This window comes from Pinus tabuliformis, chromosome 2_2, assembly GCF_031772625.1.
Source record: "Pinus tabuliformis cultivar Carrire ecotype Pingquan chromosome 2_2, CPIR1, whole genome shotgun sequence".
NCBI classification, from domain to species: Eukaryota; Viridiplantae; Streptophyta; class Pinopsida; order Pinales; family Pinaceae; genus Pinus; species Pinus tabuliformis.
The window spans coordinates 972,326,570-972,346,024 of NC_142300.1; positions in this window are offsets into that span (position 1 = coordinate 972,326,570).

Genomic DNA, 19,455 nt, shown 5'->3' on the forward strand with positions numbered 1-19,455 from the left:
CAAAGTATTCCCGTCAATATTAATTAGAATCTTCGAATATCATTCTCAACAAATGTTTAGGATTCGTTGGAAAATACTTGATGTTTGGATTTTATGGAATGTCTGTGGCAATAAACGTAGAAACTAATCAGCTAAGGAATGGACAAAAAAGCTTTCACTCACCTCACTGTCCCAAGTCTCCCGGTCAAATATTAAAGTCAAGGCAATAAAATTCTATTGGTCGCAAACGCATGATGCATATATTGAAGACGTCATTTTGTAATTAAACACACGACCCAAAAGAAACCTACATGAAATATACAGAGACACACATTTTTGGATGTATACAGAGAAAGGCACTGCAAGTGGAGGGAAATGCCTCGTGTATTGAGTCAGCGTCATATCCCAATAGCCATATATTACCACGTAGCAGGCATGGGATTTATAGCAACGCTTTAAACGTTGAATTGCATTTGGCACATTCGACCGATGACATCTCATTTAACATGCAATCAAATATATTGCTCTAAAATAAACCACATGCGGTAAGCAGAAAAGTCATAAAAACAAGGCTTGCATTCACAATGGTCCTGTTAACAGAGGAAGTGATGATTGCACAGGTTTCGGTGGATTGTGAAACAGCCATGAAAAAGAAAATTCTGTGCAGGAAAAATCGATGGGGTCTCGCCACCATGGGACTTCTTACTGGAAGTAAAAGATCGACCAGAAATCTTAATAGTCTAAATGTATTTGACCCCAATGACACTTGGCTTCTAGCGGGCGATTTAGTCGATCAGTTGGGTTGTTGTAGTCCAGGAGCCACAGAAAACCTGGATATCACTTCTGTTAATCCTTTTACATAATAAAACCACAAACCCCCTTAACTTCGATATTTTCGAAGATTCAAACTCCATGGCCCAGCGGAAACTCCAGATAAGATGGAGTGGACGGCATGCCAGTCAAACAAATGGAAATGAAAACAATAACGTATGCATGACATAGTTTCTTGGCCAACACACAGCAAGGCAGAGATAAAAGGGCTCTGATACCAACTGTTAGAAAACTAATAAACTTAAACAGCGATTCTGCATGCGGAAAGAACTGAAAAGAATCACTGAAACTTAATACCCAGGGATACGAGTTACCTCCAGCCATTGGTGATGTTTTGATAAGGCCACAGTCCACTTGCGTGCTACTTATTCTGCACTCCAGCTTCAATCCAAGCAAAAGAAAAATAACACAATAACTCTGAAGGCACTTCCAAGCTCTGCTATCTCAGCTAGATGGTGTAGAACTGAAGGGGATTGAGATATGAGCTTGGGGACCAAACAGATGAACATATAGCTAAGCTCCCATCAAGCTTCTAAAAGCTATGTGTTAGAAAAACCACAAATCAAGGTAGAGATCAGATCAAAGTAATGGACCACTTTAGTAGCTCCCAATTATAAATTTAGTAATTGCAGTTGATTTTCTTAACTTAAGGAAACTACTGCAGTTGGTTTCCATAAGTTAAGAAAAGCTGCAATTCCATAAATCAAGGTAGCTTTTGTGTGAAATCAATGGAGCTAGCTAATAATTGTGGTCTGAAAAGTTATTCTACAAGTGCGATTATCAACCTAGGGTAGATGAGGTTTTTTAATCAAGGGCTAAGATGGATTGTGTAGCGAATAATTGTGGTCTGAAAAGTTATTCTACAAGTGCGATTAGAGGGAGTGCAAAGAGACATATGTTACTTCCCTCTTGGCACTGGTGAACACTTTCATCAGTTCGATCTATTCATTTTCCCACGTCGCCGCTTGGATTCTGTCCATGAAGGTTAACTAACAAATGTTTTAGTAAAGAAATTTAAACACTTTCGCTCGTTCGGTCTATTCGTTTCTTCTCTTCACCTCTTTGATTTAATCCATAAGATTCAACCTAAAACCATTGCTTAATTTTAATCTACATAAGATGGACTGCCGTCTAGAGTGTGTCATTTAGCCTTACCCCGCACGCCCATAGGAGCTGGAGGAATGGATTGAGACAACACTTAAAGGTTTTCTTTTTACAAATGGTGTCTTCAGTCATTATGTGATTCAATATGCTCTTGAGACAATTGTTGCTCACTTCTCGCTTTCTTGGCATTCATGAAATCAACATATCCATTCACAATCGTCTTCGATATTGTTTTTTCGATTATTCCTTGCGGTGTTGTGTTTGCTACATAGTTGTAACAGTGAATTTTGTGTGACAATAGCCCTTGTAGTTCTGGATTACTAAGTATGAAGGTATTTCTTTGTGACTCAATCATATCCTCTAAATTATTCAACTATTTCTTGTTTCAATGGTCGTTATGATTATTAAGCAATGTTTGTACTTTTCTGAATGGCAGAACAGACAGCAATGAGATATGGGTGTTGAACACCTCTGGCTCCTTCACATCAGAAATAATAAACAACATAGGCTTTACTGTTGTTATCATCACGACGCGATTGGTTTTGGATGAATGCAGCCTTTCCCCGATGATCATTTTGTTACTCGTCAATATTGTGAATGATCTCAGGAGTTGTTTCAATCGCATCGAATTTGTATAGAATATTATATAATCTCTTTTCTTGGTATTTGTAAGTATTTTATTAATGCTATAGAGCACACCCTTTCTGCCATGCATGGCATATGTCGCGAGATTAATGGCGATTGTACGAAAAACCCTTAGCCATAGTTTAAAAGATTGAATTGCCACGATTAACATTATTGAAGACTTAATTGTAGAAAGCAAATTAGACTTAGAATAATTTGGTGATGATCTTTTTATTTAATCTTTGACTTCGTACAAGGTGTTTGGGTTAGCTGTTTTGCCATTAGTTACCACTATTAGGTCATGGCTCAAATGAATTTTGTGGAGAATTTGTTTTTGGCTAGGATGAATTTGACAGCGTATTTTAACACGAGAGTGCTTTCATTCATTTTCGAATCAACCAGAAGAGCTGAAGATCCCTCCCTTAAAAAAATACATTTGGATAATTAAAAATAAATTAATAAAAAAGCTTATACCATTCCACGTAAAATTTAAAATCCTCCAACGTTTCTGCAGTATTGAATGTGATGTTTTTTTCAAATGAAAAAATCAACCTCTTCATTGATTAAACGAATGACGGTTACATAATTCAAAGATCATTGAGTCAACAAAGAATGTGATGTTATGGAGAATTATTGTAAAAGTAATAAAATAATGTAATATATGCTTGATTACTACCGCAACAAGCAGAGTCAATGCTCTCCATATGTTTTCAGGAGAATGCTCTCCATATGTTTAGCGACGCATTACTGCAACATTGAATGTGATAGTGTGGGAAATTTAATGTAAAGAACGATAAGATAATACAATCGAATATCCTGTTGACAGCGTGGCAAGTGTAGCGTTAATAATATCAATACTATTGAATTGTTCGGTATGTTGGGTTTAGAATTCCATCATCGATCGCTTTATCAAATCTGATAATCAGTGCTTTTCTTCCGTGGGTGCTTAAATTGGATAATTATCATTTATGTCATTCTCAAATTTATCATATTTAATTTTTTATAAAATCCTTTACCATTGAATTTGATTTTTGTTTCAAAATTTGATTTTTCAAATAATTTTTTTCAAGTGTTTTTTTATCAAACTATCTAGGGTTAAATAGTATTTTCCCTTCATGTTGTGAGGTAAATTTCTTACATATTTCCCCTCCCCATAATGGATCGATACCCTAATAGATATGCCTAATGTATGAATAGAATTTCAAGGCCTAATTTCTGTTGGGTATTTTTACATGGAGAAAATACCAAAAACCAAGATTCAAATTAAACACAGAGACAATGCTCTGTTCTTTGACTCCAGGATCTTTTATGCACAGAGAGACTCAAAAAAAATTTCACTGAGGAACAGAGGATTTCACCACCATAAAAGATTTCTATTCATTAAAACAAAAAAAACATTCACTCTGTCTCCATATGAGAATTTACACTGCTGGAAAAATTCCCATTAACATTTACTGCTGTAAAACCTCCATTCACATTTACTGGTGTAAAACAATTTTACATACTGGTGTAAAAGCAAAACTTACACAGGCTTACAAAATTCGCTCCACCATTTTCTCTATGCACTGCTTGTGCAAAAACCACACATGGTTTTCTTACAACTCCAAAAATTACATCACCTGGTTCTACACTGCTGTGTGTTCAATACATACCACACATGGTTTTAGCTACTCCACTGTTTTTACAATACAACACAAAAACATTACAATCTGTTCCTTGTAATTTCTTCGCACTGCTGTGCATACATTTCTGGTTCTCATTCGCTGCTATGAACACACTCCTATTTTTCATTGCCTCCCGTGTGCCATACAAAAACAATGGTCAACACAAATAAAAAACAAAATGAGCACATTTCACGTGACTCATTCACATATCAAAAAACTTAATACGAAAACACATACGTATTAAATCCTACAACTAACACTTATATGAAAAACTTCACATGCCGTATGTAAACAAATATAAAAAGAAACGTATGGGACGTATGCCCATCACCATATTAAAAGAGCCACACCTAAATCTGCATATCAACATTAAATCTCATGTCCTTTCTTCCACGGCGGTCAACCCATAAGACAAACACTCCACACAACGCATTGAATTGACGCAGGCCCGTGCACCTTCAAGGATCGACGGCTGACAACACGCAACCAGATCAGACGACGGAGGTGAATATCGGAAGCCATACAACTGCTGAGGTTTACCTCCCGAGAACGTGACGTTGCGTTACGTCAGTGGTAAACCACGTGTCAGCCCTATATGTTCTCGGGTTCGATCGCCGGTTTATTCCTTTCGCCTGAAATCAACCCGAGAGAATCCGGTGCCGTTTTCTGGTCAATCCACGCCGGAAAACTCATGATCACTGCGCTGCCATTGCTGTCACGGTCCGCCTGTAACCTGCTGCAGTTGGAATTAACATTCCAACACTCCCCTTTAATTTCAACTGCTGGGCATTCAATCTTACCCAAACACTTCCTCACATGGAGGGATTCTCCAACTGCTTCTGATGCAGTTCATAAACAAACAATGTTGTCTTCCTCTTAATAGAGGGATTAACCTGAAACTGTGCTTAAGAGCACCTTCCTCATGACAGAGGGATTCACCATAACAATGTGCTGAAGAGCACCTTCCTCTTGACAGAGGGATTACAAACAGACACTGCTTTACATGCAGTTCCAAAACAAACAATCGTTGCACTGCTGTGTGTACAAACTCATTACAATGTTCTCCTATGCTGATGCATATTCTCTGCTGCACTGTTGTGCCATCTTCTTTACTACGTCTACCCCACACTGCTGTGTCTACACTTGCTGTTGTGTTGCTGCACTTCACTTACATTTCTTTGCAAACTCTGCATTGCTGTGCATTCTTCAAAGACCAAATACTCTGTCTTTTCTGGAACAATTACACTGTCCCAATTTACAAATTTACACTGTTGTGTGTAAACATTTCTCACATTCACTGCTGTTGCATATGTTGCATTTCAATTCAATGAACAACACATTCATTACACATACATATACTGCTGTAAAGAAAAAAATTTCTTTTACATGTGCTGCTGTCCATTACCTTTCATTTCTTCAACAAAACTTCATGCTGCTGCATTTTCTTATTTGCATTGTTGTGTGCTTCTCCTTCTTGCCATCATGCTGTTGTCCATAACTTCTTGCTGCTGCATTGCCTCTGCAATTTGCACTGTCGCTGCCTTTTGTTTCATCATACTGCTGTGTGCCCATACTCTTGGCACTTCATTCTCCACACAAAAAAACAACACAGGCTGCTGCCTTTTCTTATGCACCCTTGCTTCACACAATCTTAGTCTTCATTTTTTTTATTTTCATAATGCACTACTGTGCAATTCCTTTTGATTTTCTGCTGCCACAAACATTCTCATTCACCCATGTGCATTAAAAATCTGCTGTCCCTGTTTTTCTTTAGCCATTTCTGTGGATGTTGCATTGCATACAAAAAAAATATTACATTTCTCACTGCTGTGTGAAAAATTTCATTGCATTCTCAGCCACTGGGCATTTACGCTCTGCTGCGTTTTGCCTTCTTCTCATTTTCTTCTCACTGCTTTGCATTTTCATTCACAATACAAAACATTTCATCTGCTGTGCATTACACTCATTCTGCTGTGAGTATATTCTCTCACATTACATAGAAGGAAACTACCTTCCATTGCCATGCAAAAATTCAAAACTGCTGTTCATTCTAATCCATGTGCTCCAAAAAAAAATTCCAAACTGCTGTCTTATGTTCTATCTTCCCACTACTGTGAGGGTTTCCGTGCTTTGCATTTTTTTTCTCTTATCTCGCTGCTGCTCTTTACATTTCAGCGCTGCCATCTTTTCTTCTTTATGCATTTCTGTGCATATTGCATAAAAACAAAGCAAAAACATTGTTGATTTCATCACTGCTGCATATTACCTTTCAGAGGGATTAACAAAGATTTCATTTGCAACTGCTGCGCTGCAATACATCCTCCATCAACAAATGACTGTTAATACAGTTCAGCAAACAAAAATTACAAGCTCCCCTTTAATGTATGCTTGTCTTCTTTTGGCAGACTCTTCTCAAAATAAATTTAGATCCACTGGGGAGTTCAAGGGGTTTTCAGATTGTATTACCTTCCTTCTCCATACTTGTGTAACTTTCTTCTTTTGCATGGGTCTAGCTTGTGTAAGAGCCCATGTCAAGTTACAGTCACGTGCCATATGCCCAATGTTATGACACTTGAGGCATTCAACTTTATTCATGAATAAGAATTCATGATTTCTTCTTGTGAAATTATTTCTTGGAGATTGTCGGGGACCACAACATCTATTTCCATGAAATGCTCTACAGTCTTTTGCCATATGACCAAAGTTTGAGCAAGCATAACAATAACCATAAAATGAACTTTGGTACCTGGGAGATGGAGGTTTCCTTGATGTACTTCTGAAGCCTTGCTGCCTTGAGATTCTTTGATGATAATCATTGCATCTTGCCTCTTTGACATCAACGACATTTCTTCTTGGAGCTGGTTTTCTGCTTGGAGCAGGATTTCTTCTATTGCACCCTTCATTTTTCTCCTTGCCTTTGCTGGAACTAGGAGCATCACCATCTCTTTCTGGCTTCTTCACATCTCCTTTGCTTAAAGCATCCTCATCCTTGTTTGAGGGTTCACCTACATACCCAAGTCCTGATTTATCAAATGGGGATCTGTGATAGCTAAGCATGTCATCCAATGCTTGAGAGCTCTTCATGATTTTGTTCATCCCTTCAACCTTCTTCCTGAGGAGGACAATCTCTTCTTCCAATTTTTCACATACATTATTTTTCTTTGCTAGTTGTCCCTCAGTTTCTTCCTTGCTACGAGTAGCTTCAGCTGCTACTATTTTGAAGGAGATAATATATGTCTTCATTTTGGAGATTTCTTCATCTTTTGCTTGACTGCTCTTCATTTTCTTTTCAGCTCCTTGTGCCTGCTTCCTGGCTTCTTGTATTTCAGACTTAAGGGAGGAGACCTCTACCTTGTACTGTCCAATCTCTTCCACAAGCTTATTCACTTTCTTGTGTCTTTGTTCAAGTTGACTTGTCAAGGCATCTGCCTGCTTCTTTGCACTATTCAGCTGATTTGTCATGGATATGACTTCTTCATGATGTTTCTTCTTGCATTGATCAAGCTCCTTCTTGAGCTTGGCTAGCTCTTCATCCCTTTCTTTTACTTGAAGCTTGATGAGGTCAAGCTTTTCATTCTCAGCTTCTATGATGGGTTCTTCTTGACTCATTGTCATGGTCAGTGCTCCCTTTGCATGAAGGTCATGCAGTCTGTCCCATATATCCTTTGCTGATGTATATTTTCCTAGATTCTTCTTCACAGAATCAGGGAGTCCATCCAAGATTAGTTTTGCTGCTTGTGCATCATACTCCATGGATTCTTTATCCATCTTGCTGTCATCAATCACTGATTCCCAGACTTCAATCCCCTCAGACATTAGGAAAGCCCTCATCATTATTTCCCATACATCAAAGTTTCCATCAAACTTTGGGGTTTCAAATAAAATGTATTCTAATGGATTGCCTTCTATTTTAGTAGAGGAGGGAGACACATTTTTAGCAGGCTTGGAGGCTTTCTTCTTTGACCTTGCCATTCTTATCTAGGCTTTAAATACTTGACTGTGTTTTCTTTTAAATCACTAACTGTTCCTTTAACAATAACACAAAGGAAAGCTTGAGGAATACCTTAATCCTTTGGGCTGAAACTTCACACTGCTGGAGAGATTTGACTGCTGCAACAACACCTTCCTTCAGCTTCTTTGAGTCTTCAAAGAGCCTGGACTAGCTCTGATACCATTGTTGGGTATTTTTACATGGAGAAAATACCAAAAACCAAGATTCAAATTAAACACAGAGACAATGCTCTGTTCTTTGACTCCAGGATCTTTTATGCACAGAGAGACTCAAAAAAAATTTCACTGAGGAACAGAGGATTTCACCACCATAAAAGATTTCTATTCATTAAAACAAAAAAAACATTCACTCTGTCTCCATATGAGAATTTACACTGCTGGGAAAATTCCCATTAACATTTACTGCTGTAAAACCTCCATTCACATTTACTGGTGTAAAACAATTTTACATACTGGTGTAAAAGCAAAACTTACACAGGCTTACAAAATTCGCTCCACCATTTTCTCTATGCACTGCTTGTGCAAAAACCACACATGGTTTTCTTACAACTCCAAAAATTACATCACCTGGTTCTACACTGCTGTGTGTTCAATACATACCACACATGGTTTTAGCTACTCCACTGTTTTTACAATACAACACAAAAACATTACAATCTGTTCCTTGTAATTTCTTCGCACTGCTGTGCATACATTTCTGGTTCTCATTCGCTGCTGTGAACACACTCCTATTTTTCATTGCCTCCCGTGTGCCATACAAAAACAATGGTCAACACAAATAAAAAACAAAATGAGCACATTTCACGTGACTCATTCACATATCAAAAAACTTAATACGAAAACACATACGTATTAAATCCTACAACTAACACTTATATGAAAAACTTCACATGCCGTATGTAAACAAATATAAAAAGAAACGTATGGGACGTATGCCCATCACCATATTAAAAGAGCCACACCTAAATCTGCATATCAACATTAAATCTCATGTCCTTTCTTCCACGGCGGTCAACCCATAAGACAAACACTCCACGCAACGCATTGAATTGACGCAGGCCCGTGCACCTTCAAGGATCGACGACTGATAACACGCAACCAGATCAGACGACGGAGGTGAATATCGGAAGCCATACAACTGCTGAGGTTTACCTCCCGAGAACGTGACGTTGCGTTACGTCAGTGGTAAACCACGTGTCAGCCCTATATGTTCTCGGGTTCGATCGCTGGTTTATTCCTTTCGCCTGAAATCAACCCGAGAGAATCCGGTGCCGTTTTCTGGTCAATCCACGCCGGAAAACTCATGATCACTGCGCTGCCATTGCTGTCACGGTCCGCCTGTAACCTGCTGCAGTTGGAATTAACATTCCAACAATTTCTATCACAGAGCACCTTTAGTATAAAATAAAACTGAAGTCTGCTACCGTGTCATAAGTAAAACACTGAATATGATGAACAAATTGTTTAATATGGACTAGGAGAGTAGTTTTCGAATTCCTACCCTCTGCCCAGTGCCCACCTATTTTACAAATACTTCAGGGGACTGGTTTGTGTGTGTGATCCCTTCGATTGTGCTGGGATGTTCCTTTCCACCTAATCCTTCCCACGACACTAGTGTCATGTACCTAATAAGGTTTGCGACAAAAAAAAATTCATAAGAAACAAAAGAAAATACCCTAGTCTATTGTTGATGTGTTTGGTGTGAACTGAACTTGTGCAGTGTATCTATACTTATCCCCATTTTTGTTGTTGCTCTCGCAGCGTTTGTATTTCCCCATTACTATCATTTCTCTCTCTGCTATTATAATTCTCCTCATCTGCTTCTATATTCATAGTCTAGTTTGCTCCAAGAAAGTAATGGCTATTTATTTTTTCACAAGACTAACGTCGAATGTTATGGGGAATCTGATGACAAAATGTATTGGTCTAGAGATGAGCTCCGTTATATGGAGAACCTTGTAGAATACTTTAGGGATATATAGAAGCAAACTTTTACCTTAGAGAAATCAAAATATTTGAAAGAGGCCCTTGCCGAAGGAAGACGATTTCTTTGTCGCTTAACATGAACGCGGTGGGTTCTTGATCGCCTCATTTGCAGTGCTAAACTCTAAGAAGAAATTAAAAAATGCATTGAAATATTAAATAAATTCACTCAGTAGCTTCTAACCTACCTACAAGTGTTAGATGATCCAAAAATACTTTTTTATCATAGGTTATAAAATTAGAATAAAATAATTATTAATTTAAGATATTAAATTAATAATTATTATTCTAGAATGTTTAATTATTTAATAACTTTTAGAATTAGCATATTGTTGTAACTAGATATGACTCTCCAAATGAGTCGTATGTTAGGATCTATTAGAGGAGATTAGTTTGCTAGTTGGTTTGAATAGCATTTATTGTAAATGGACACTTGTTATTGAATAAGTGATCCATAATTAGAGGTAGTTAGGACATGGAGCTTATAAATAGCTCATTGCAAGAGTGTTTGTGTTGTTCGGCTGTAAGCTCTTGCAAATCAATTATGTAATTATTTTTTTTCTGATTAATAAAATTATGTGTCTGAGGACACTTCTGCCATTATTGTGGTATCAGAGCTATGGTAATGCTGCAGTTGATTTGAGAAAGAGATTCCAGCAATTGATTTGAGGAGGCGATTCCAGCTCTATCAAATCGTGGAAAAACTCAACTCCCTTGAAGTGGTCAACAATTGGTATGAAATTTGTCAAAATTTTGTTCAAAAGAGAAAAATTTTATTGATTTTAGATTTTTCAAATCTGAAAATCAATATTTTTTTTGAGGCTATTGAAAACCAATTCAAATTTGTAAGTTGAGTATAGAAGTACGCAGAGTTATGTTGAAATTCTGTCGGAATTCAATTGAAATTTGATAGGTTTCGAATAGCATTAAACAGTACAGTAAATGTGTGATTCCGGCATGTCAGATTCGAAAGTCGAGCTCATGAAGTCATATACATGATGGTGAAAACTAATTAATCTGTTGTTAATGGTGCGGTTTTTTAAAAACGCTGTTGTTAAAATTCACATAGCACTGATAGAAGATCTCAAAGACACAGGTTATTGAATGTCGATTGTGGGATGCGTAATCGCTCTTTGTTTAGTGTGTTGTAGCAAGTGATTGGATAGCTTCTGCTAAAAAAAAACAGGTCTACCTGTGTTAGAGTGGCGGCCTACGTGTGATACAATTCCTGGCTATTCTGGATACCGTGCTTTGTTTAATTCCGTGGCCCAAGAAGAGCACAGCTGTAGAAGGCAGAGAGATCCCTATCTACTCTGGCGCTGCTGCATTTTCAAATTCAATGTTTCATGCTAAAAAACCGTCCACATTTACAGCTGTAAATGCAATTGTGAAACCAAGTCAATCAGAAATTGCCAAGTCTAAAAGAAGCGTTTGCCCTGCGTCGACATTTTCTTTGAAAGCTCAGAAATCTTACCAGAAGTCATCTGTAACCGAGGAACTTTGAGATCGAATCGATTGGCAAAACACATTGAACGAAAGTCCTCGCTGTCTCTGCATATCTTCTGCCATTAACTCAGAAATACGACGTGAAGGAGGGCGGTCATATTGGTGCATCGGTCAAAATCGAACATTTGGGTATGGTGCATCGTTTTTTTAAAAGTTCTGGGCTCTTATTAAAAGTTGTGAGTGTTGTAAAAAGTAACAATGGAGAAATATTTGTTTAAGTTTGTAATGTTATTGGAGTAATAAGGGGTTTGTAATTTTGGGCATATTACTTACGTTTCCCAAATTAATCTTCACGTCATTTTTTTATAAATCACTTTTGGAAAGTGATTTGAATGTTTTATCACATTGTTATGTAAAAGTCATTATAAAGGTTTTTTAATGGAGCGATAAGGTGTGAAGTAATGGAGTGATAAGTGAGGTTTTTAAAAGTAATTTTTTTTAAAGTCATGTCATGGAGTAATAAGGATGGTGTTGTGAAATTTATGATTTTTGGAGTAATAAGGAGTTTTATTTGTAACTTGGAGAGATAAGGTGTGTTTATAATTTGGAACTATTTTTTAATTGGGATCATCATATTTGTAACTCAAAGTAATTTTACTTTGGGGGGGTAAATTTTTTTTTTACCAGATTGTGCAAAAGCACCCTTGTAAAAATCAAATTTGGAAAGTTGCCTTGTAAATATTTGAGAAATTGACTAGAGCCAAGTGCAAAGCTCAGTCAATATTCTCCTGTTTTGACGACTATTCGAGGGTCAAGGCCAAGCCCCGATAGATCATGTTTTTTGCGTGGTGTGTTGTGTTGACTATCTTGTCCTTTCTGTTCTGCTTCTTGGTGCATCTCTTCAACGCTAAAAATGTCTAAGTTGATTAACTTATTTTCTGATTCCGACAAACTAGATTGGTAGTGTTGGGGATTAAATAATCCCAAACACAGATAGAGAGCTGGCTCAGTGATATTCCACGCGTCACCTTAATTGGTGTATATGGTACCACAGGCATTGTAAAAACAAACATAGCCATACAAGATTAGTTATGTGTTTGATGGTGTGATTTGGGTTACAGACAATAATTGTATTCCGAATGCTTTTTTTTCAGAGGAAAAAACGAGATAGATTATATTAAGGAAATATAATGATCTAAATACAAACAGAATGCTGTATGATAACCAGTCCAGCAAAGAGGCTTTCTAAATATTGATCCATATGAAAAAGAGAGGATGATAAGCATAAGAAGCCGCATATAATGAAAAAGTCGAGATGTAGGCCGGAAGAAGAAACCCTGTGAGCCCAAAACGAATAATTGCTCTCCATGAGATAGATATCACAGATATTGCAGTGAAAAAGCTCTCCATATGACAGATATGAAGCAAGAGCGCCTGAGCATAATTCAAGGGGGCAGGAGGCCCATTATGGAATTCAAAATAAAGGCCAGAGACCTGTTTGAGTTGTTGAACATAAAGTCGTTCCTCCATGTCCATAGGAACCAGCAGGAGATAACAAAAAGGGAGCGCCAGGGGGACATTGGGAGCTCCACCAAGAGAAAGCTGCCTGTACAGAGGAAAAAGACTGATGATAGAAACCAAAAATTAAGGAAAGCTCATACCAGATAGACGATGTGGCGGCACACTGGAAGAACATGTGCAGGTTCGATTTAGCTTCTGAGAGGCACATCTCGCACCTGCTCGGCCCATGCCAGCCTTTCCTTTGTAGGACCTCCCACGAGAGATTTTTGTCTGAGAAGAGGAGCGAGGCAAAAAGGATCATCTTTAACGGGCAGGTTGCTTTCGAGAGCTTGAGAGGGAAGGAGGGGGACGCCTGTTGGAAGCCCGTTGAGATTGCCGCATAGATTTCTTTTACACTGTGGGACAAGGAAGATTTTCCACATGACTAGATCAATTCGTCCCTCGAGCCCGTAGGAGAGATTCCTTTACCTGAAAAACTATTAACAGCCGCTTGCCAGATGGGGCAGAAATGGGGGGGCAGAGAGAGCTCGGCATCAACCTTCCAGACCGGGCCCAGGGGGGACCAAGAACTAATAAGTTTGTCCCAAGTGCAGAAGCCCCGAGCGAGGAGGAAAGATAGCAAGTCCGAAGGGATCATCAATTCCAGGTTGAGGACTATTTTGTAAATGCCAATGAAAATGCTGGAGCCTAAGAAGAGCCTCCACCTGTAATTTTCCATGAAGAAGGGGAGGGTCTTTCTAAAACTTCACCAGATTGCCGAGCCTGTTGAAATGCCCAGCAGGTTCCTTCTGTACCAATATACCAAGGATCGACCTTTTAGATATTTCTGTTTGATGAAGGAGCTCCACGGGCTGTTCCCATATAATCCCCTCAAAATCGATCTGCACAGAAGCGCCTTGCCAAAAGACTTAAGATGGAGGAGACCCCATCCTCCCTGATCCTTTGGTTTAGTAATCATGTCCAATTTAACTAAGTGGATCTTGTAATGGCAGGAGCTACCACCCCATAAAAAAATTGCCATCAGAGAATTCATCTTCTTAATGATAGAAGCAGGAAGGTGAAAGAGATGAGCCCAAAATATGGCCATTTGAGATAGAACCGCTTAGGTCAGAATGAATCTACCAGCCAGAGATAAGAACCTCATTTCCCATCGAGAAATTTTGCTGTAGAATCGGTCTACCAGCCATGACCAATCCCGAGAGCGATATCCCAAAGGCTTTAAGTGGAAACCGAGGTAAGTGAAGCCATCCCTGATTAGAGCCAGATTGACCCCGAAAAGAGAAGCGATCCACTTTGCCAGATCCGGATTGGAACCATTATGATATAAAATAGACTTATCCTTATTAATAAGTAAGCCTGAGGTGGATTGAAATCTTTGTAGGATGACGAAAAGGCAGACCCAAGAGGGTTTATGCAGCATTGCCAGGGAGAGGACATCATCAACAAAGAGGTTATGAGAGAGATATGTATCCTTGCAGAGTTGAATGGGCAAGTATCTTCCCTCCTCCACTGCCTTATTAATGTGAGAGCTGAGGGAGTTCATAACCAAAATGAACAGCAAAGGGGAGAGAGGGCACCCTTAGCGGAGACCCCGCTCAGCCTAAAAAAAAGGAGTGGGGGTGCCATTAATGAGGACAGCAATAGCATTCTGCAAATCAGCAGTCAATCAGATTTGCAGAATGCTATTGCTACAAAATTCAATTTACTTGGTCCATGATGGAATTATCACGGTGCGATTAGGAAGAAGATGAAGTTATCTGGAAATTTCTTCTAGTTCTAGATGGCTTGTGAACACTTCCCTCGAACGCAGACATAGGTGGGGTAGTCTACTCGGATTCATTGTCAAATTTCGAACGGACCACTGAAGCCCGACCTCCAAATCCAAGTCATCATGGTCGGCATTAGTAAAGTTGGGTGCACAAAGATATAAATCATAGAATAGGTAGGCCCGACTTCCAACCTCCAGTCTGGTCTGATCATAGTCGAGAGTGGGCGTATTGGTGTGGGATACATTAATCCCGACCCCAACCTTGTTTCAAGCCTGTCTATTCTTGTGTCATCACGTTGCTCATTGGGTGGCTCATGACACTGACCTATGGCTGCTAGTCAAAGTCGAACCTTGACTATTCCAAAGGGACACACAACATGCTCAGATATAAGTTAGCGATATGTTTTAGTTTAAAAGAAAAGGGCTACTCTTGCTCTAAGCTAAAAAAATAATTTGTGGAGTTTAAATTTGAAACAAACATCTTAGGCGTTCAATCTTGGGTTTGCCATCGCTAAAAGAGAGAAGAGAAGAATCAATATGAATAATAATATTAATATTAAAAATAATAATAATAATAATTAATAATTAATTATTAATAGGGTTTACACACATTTGGTTTTTAATATTAATATTTTGGGTTTAATATTGTTCAATTGGAGTTTTAGTCTATCTATTATTCTCTTTTGTTTATAATATCAATTCTTTAGATTTATCGTTAATGACGGTCCAATGTTGTATTGTGAGAAAGATTATCTCAATATGAAAATCAATCATGGTCTACCATGGTCACAGATGGTCATGATGCTCCAATATTGCATAGTGAGAAATATTGTCTCAATATGAGAATCAATCACGGTCAACAACAATGGTCACACTGTGACAAATATTGTCTCATGGTCCAACACCACATTGTGACAACCATGGTCACGCATGGTCAACGATCGTTCCAACATCGCATTGTCACAAGGATTATGTCAATATGAGAATCAACCATCAGAAACCATGGGAAACCATTGTCAACCATGTTTATTTTAGGGTTTGTAGACTTCATATTATTGTTTATATATCTTGGGTTTATAATATTAATCCCTTGGGTTTAATATTATTTCCTTGGGTTTATAATGGCTTGGGTTTATTAATCTAAGGGTTCATATTCCTAGGGTATAATATTATTCATAGGGTTTATAGTATTAATCCTTGGGTTTAATTTAAATCCTTAAGTTGATCCTTGGGTTTATAATTATGGTCAACCATGTTCCAATGCCACATTATGACAAATATTGTCTTAATATGAAAATCGACCATGGTCAACCATAGTCAAACATCACATTGTGACAAATATTGTCACAATATCGAAATCAACTATGGTAAATCATGGTCCAATGTCGCATTGTGAAAATATTTTCTCGATATGAAAATCAATCATGGTCAAACATGGATGAACATTGCATTGTGACAAATATTGTCTCAATATAAAAACCAACCATGGTAAAACATGGTTAACCATGTTTTTAAGGTTTATAATATTTATTTAAGGGTTTATATATGTTAGTTTTATAATATTAATCCATTGGGTTTAATATTATTCTCTCGGGTTTTTAATCCGTTCGGGTTTTGTAATTAATCCCTTTAGGTTTTGATATTAATCCCTTGGGGGTTATCATTCCCTTGGGTTTGTAATTGTAACATACCTCTTTTGCCTACCGAGAAATTTCCCCTTTAGGCTCCATTTAATTAATGAATTCTTCATTTACAGTTGGCTTTTTGGTGGCCATCACGAGTGTGTTAAATCAATCATTATAGGTACTGTGATTATAGTACTCTTTAGATCAACACGTAGCCATTAAGACACAACTAGGACAAGGGTTAATTTATAGCATACAATTAATATAACTCTTTGATATCCCTATCTCATCATATTTGGAATAAATGTTTGAGTTTTTCTGTAGCTAAATAGGCTAAGAATAACGATTAAAAATCCCAATACCAGTGGGAGACATGACATCATCAATTCTTTAAGCATCATGCAAAAATCATTGACAATTCTATGGGAGGCATTCTGTATAACTCTTTCACATGCATAAACCATCAAATATAAGAATGATCATAATATCTTTAACATGCATATGCATTCATATGTGACTCACATGCATTACTCTAACCATCATTTGCATAAGAGAGGGAATTAAGAAAGCCATAATGATTTAATATCCTATCAAGTAAGGATTTAAACATGAACACATACCATGCAAGTGAATCTCATCTAAATAGAGGGAACATCATTAAATCTATTAATATCCAAGCGTAGGTAATTCCTTCGAATATTTTCAAAACTATGAAAAACTACTCATAAGGAAATTGGAACAGTAGAATAGAGAGAGAGAGAGAGAGTAAGAATCAACATACAACCATTCCATATAAATGACACCAGCTAAATCTCACTTAGAGGGAGGAGCACCACCACCTATCCATGAATCAGCTCGGATTCCTCCCAGAGCCAAAGATCTTGCCAAGGATCAACTGTCCTCAATTAACCAATGCACTAGGTATTTAATACCCTCTTTCATGATTTAGTTACCATTAGCAGCATCCAGCTTTATAGATTTTTCCATTTTCCTAGGTGTTATCCGAAAAATCTCGTCTTTCTCTCCCATGACACTTTTCCACATAAAATCTTGCCTTTATCTCCTACAAAGCTTTTATGTTCGATGGATCTTTATCTCCCATCCATCTGATGGATATCCAATCCATCCAAGTTTATCTAGAATCACATCTAGAAGCTTATCGTGAAAGATTCATCTCTATCCCATTCCTCATGGGATTTGGCAAACATCTCGTCTCTCTTGGTTCTCCACCCTCCAAGTGATTTATTTTATTAATTTATTTAATAATACATTTGATTTTCGTATTACATATCACTTAACTTTGCTCAGCTTAGGTGTCGAATAGTTTAACCCACAAAGAAGGGTATCAAACCTAGCTTCCCTCAGCTTAGGTTTACAAACATTTAACACACCAGGGAGGATATCATAGCTAGCTTCAACTTAGCTTAGGTTTACAATAAGTTATTACATAAGGGAGGGGTGTTACATACTCCCACCCTTAAATTTTACACTGTCCTCGGTGTATCAAAGCATGATATCCTCGTTCACAGGTAGCTGGTTTCCAAATCAACAGCTTCATGGCTCTGCCATCTGATGCAAATTTTCCGATTTACATCTACCACAACGAGTGCTCCATCATCTCTCCTTCCATAGCTACATCAGTCTCAAGGAGTGCTCCCAGCATCTCTCCTTCCATAGCTACCTAGGACATATTTTTTTCCAAACCATTTGTGAGAATTTATCGATGTTAAGTTTCACTATGATAGATATCATAATGTGTTACTATTAAATCAGCTATTTCTTATCATTTATTTTATCTGAAGAGTTCATGTCTTCTGCTTGCATTCTTTCAAGCCTTTGTGTTCTTGTTGAACACATACTTCTTGCAGTCCCTTTTCCTTCTTCTAGGTAATTTCCAGGTTTGTGTACCTGGCCACACATCCATCTAATGAGTACTGCATACCTGCACACAAGGTATGTTATACACACCAATACACATTTCATTTTTCAAATTTGTAACTTATGTAATCATATGGTCCTATATGTACTGTTGTACATTGTCCATCCGTGGTATAGCCTATAATACCATCCTCATGGTATTACCTGCATGACATAAACTTTATCCACATATTTTTCCGCCATGTTAGTATCATACCAACATTCATTTATCATGATTCATCTATGTAATTAAGAATGTTTCATGTCATGTGTAAATCAATTCCATATGTCATGTAATAATAGTATCATAATAGTCATCATGCACACTATAACTCAATCATACCCATATCTTTCAGTTTTGGGATTAAATCTGTCACCTATACCAGGTTTTAACAATAACGAAATGTACCATAAGGCATACTGTTGACTATGATACTTAGTCTATCATAGATATTTGATGTCTCATGATCATCAGAACAAATTTGGTTAGTTCTTAACAATTATTCTACACTTAAACAAATTATCTCATAGGATTAACCATTTTCCCTTTTTATACCTCTACATCTTGTTGGCCATGCATACTTCAGTGAAGGTATGACCTCGTTTAATAAACAATATGCATATGCATATATCTCCCATGTAGAGGTTATAAGTGAAATCTATATTATTCATCACTTCACACCCTTTAAATTTTTATGCGATGGTGTGACCTAAGGGTATTTTCATGTTAGTGCCTTAAATCACCCTTAAACCAAGAGATCAATTATGAATTCATGGTTTATGCAACAATCATTAAGCCACCCTGAATTGTTCTAATGCATCAGTCCCATCATGTTCAATTTCCAAGTATACCTTACTTGGTTAAAAAGATGCTGATCATTGTTAATTCATGATGTTGTATTACATATCTGTACCCACTTCACAATCTCATCCCATGAATTGATATGTTCTTTATGCCTCTTGCATATCTAGGTTAAGATAT